This window comes from Littorina saxatilis, linkage group LG4 (assembly GCF_037325665.1).
Source record: "Littorina saxatilis isolate snail1 linkage group LG4, US_GU_Lsax_2.0, whole genome shotgun sequence".
Classification (NCBI taxonomy): Eukaryota; Metazoa; Mollusca; class Gastropoda; order Littorinimorpha; family Littorinidae; genus Littorina; species Littorina saxatilis.
This window is the reverse complement of record NC_090248.1, coordinates 27,398,339-27,400,550: the sequence shown is the minus strand read 5'-3', so window position 1 is coordinate 27,400,550 and position 2,212 is coordinate 27,398,339. Positions and strand designations below refer to the sequence as shown.

Genomic DNA, 2,212 nt, shown 5'->3' with positions numbered 1-2,212 from the left:
TTGTTGACGGGGATAGTTAATTTGGGACACTGCTCTTGATATTTACCTCCAAGATATACCTGTCATAACAAGGTCACCTCCAATGTAGGGACGCTTTTGGCTGGCCCAAATGGTGTCCTTTCGTCGCAGGTATCCCTGTCACTGATTCAAGTGTGCATAGTAGCCCCCCCCCCCCTCCCTCCTCCCCCCCTCCGCCCCCCCCCCCCCCCCCCTCCGTCCCCCCCCCCCCCCCCCCCGCCCCTGAATTGTGCAAGCGCCCTCACACTCTAACTCCTGCTTTGTGTGTGTACAGACGTTTTATTGATCGAGAAACTCCAAGCGATCGCCTTTATCTCTCTGTCGGGCCCCCAGTTTCCTCAGGTAGAATCGACAGTGTCGCTCCACCACGCACTAGTGTCCCGGCCGTCTCCCGTAAAATAATAGGACTATCAGTTTGCCAGGAAGCGACCGGCGTGTGTATATAAAGCGTACCTGTGTGTGTATGTGTTAGGCCAGGGGGATATACATTTATACAGGTGTGTCCAGTTACACGAATATGGGGGGGTAGACTATATAGGTCTATATAGACTATTCCGTTGCTGTGTTGGCAAGTGACCCGTAACGGGTGGATTCCTTTTTTGTGTGTGGATAATTCTGGGTGTGTGCCTGCCAGCTTGGTTGGTGTTGTGTTCATTCTGGGTAGCTTTCGCAAAGAGAGCAGTTTCTTTTTAAACTACCTTATCCGAAGTGACGGAGACTGTGTTTGAAGAAAAACGCGACTTAAAAGGTTGGTATTGTTTTGTTGTTGTTGATGTTGTTTTGTTATGGTGGTGGCGGTTGTGGTGGTGGTGGTGATGTTGATGTTATTGTAGTCGTTTTTACATTTAGTCAAGTTTTGACTAAATGTTTTAACATAGAGGGGGAATCGAGACGAGGGTCGTGGTGTATGTGTGTGTGTGTGTGTGTGTGTGTGTGTGTGTGTGTGTGTGTGTGTGTGTGTGTGTGAGTGTCTGTCTGTGCGTGTGTGTGTCTAGAGCGATTCAGACCAAACTACTGGACCGATCTTTATGAAATTTGACATGAGAGTTCCTGGGAATGATATCCCCGGACGTTTTTTTCTTTTTTTCGATAAATACCTTTGATGACGTCATATCCGGCTGTGTGTGTGTGTGTGTGTGTGTGTGTGTGTGTGTGTGTGTGTGTGTGTGTGTGTGTGTGTGTGTGTGGTCGTCCGCTTTGCGTGCGTGCGTTCGTCCCTTGGTGCGTGCGTGTGTGTTTGTGTGTGAACGTGTGTCTCATCGGCATGCAAGTCTGTCAGTATTCCTATCTGAATGCCTACCTGTATGTCGGTGCGTTTCATGACTGCACGGACACGCGCACTTTCATATTTATGACGACTCATTTCAGTTACGTATGCCGTTGTCTTACTTTTAGATGAGCTTATGACAAAAATATTTCTCTACCTGTGCATGACTGGGTTACTTTCAACTGTGCAACACGCCATTTATTTCACAGCGATGGTGTGTGTATGCTGTTATCAGTTATAAGCATTCGTCGGTCGTCCGTCTGTATTTTGACTGCGACACACAACAGTTTTAGTTAGTGGAAGAATCTTTTGTAATGTATGTTTGATGGTGTATGCTTTTAATTAAGCATTGCTGACTATGAATGTAGATGTAAATGCTTGTATAACTGTGTTTTAATTTTAAATGTGTCAAGCGCAAAGAGCATAATTGTAAAGTTATGATGTTGCGCTATATAAATGCTCATTTATTTATTATTATTATTATTATTATTATTATTATTATTATTATTATTATTATTATTATTATTATTATTATTATTATTATTATTATTATTATTATACCAACGCAGAAATGTCATGACCTAAATCTCCAGCATGAAATGTTAATAGGCCTACGTGCGTGACTTTCATTGCTGTCGGTTCCTTTGAATAACTTTATAAAAAATGAATTTGAAATGCAGGACAGTTGGTGGGTAGTCGGGTATAAACTATGGTTGTGTCTCGCCAGCACTTAAATATGGCGAGTGGTTGTGGTTGTTGTTGTTGTTGTTGTTGTTGTTGTTGTTGTTGTTGTTGTTGTTGTTGTTGTTGTTGTTGTTGTTGTTGTTTTCTAAGTTTGAAAATTATCGTCTGTGAGTGTCTGTTTGTTGGCTTGCCTGCACGTTTGTGTCTATTCGTTTATCTTGGTATTGATGTGTCAGTCGGTCT

The 2,212-nt window shown here is 43.1% G+C and overlaps 1 protein-coding gene across 1 annotated transcript in view; it reads left to right on the top strand.

The window, feature by feature from the left end:
• Positions 1-315: 315 nt before the first annotated feature.
• Positions 316-2,212, top strand: part of LOC138964372 (prominin-1-like) — a gene marked incomplete at its 3' end in the record, with an annotated part of 54,157 nt that continues 52,260 nt past the window's right edge. Inside the window, 1 exon segment of the mRNA XM_070336312.1 lies at positions 316-766.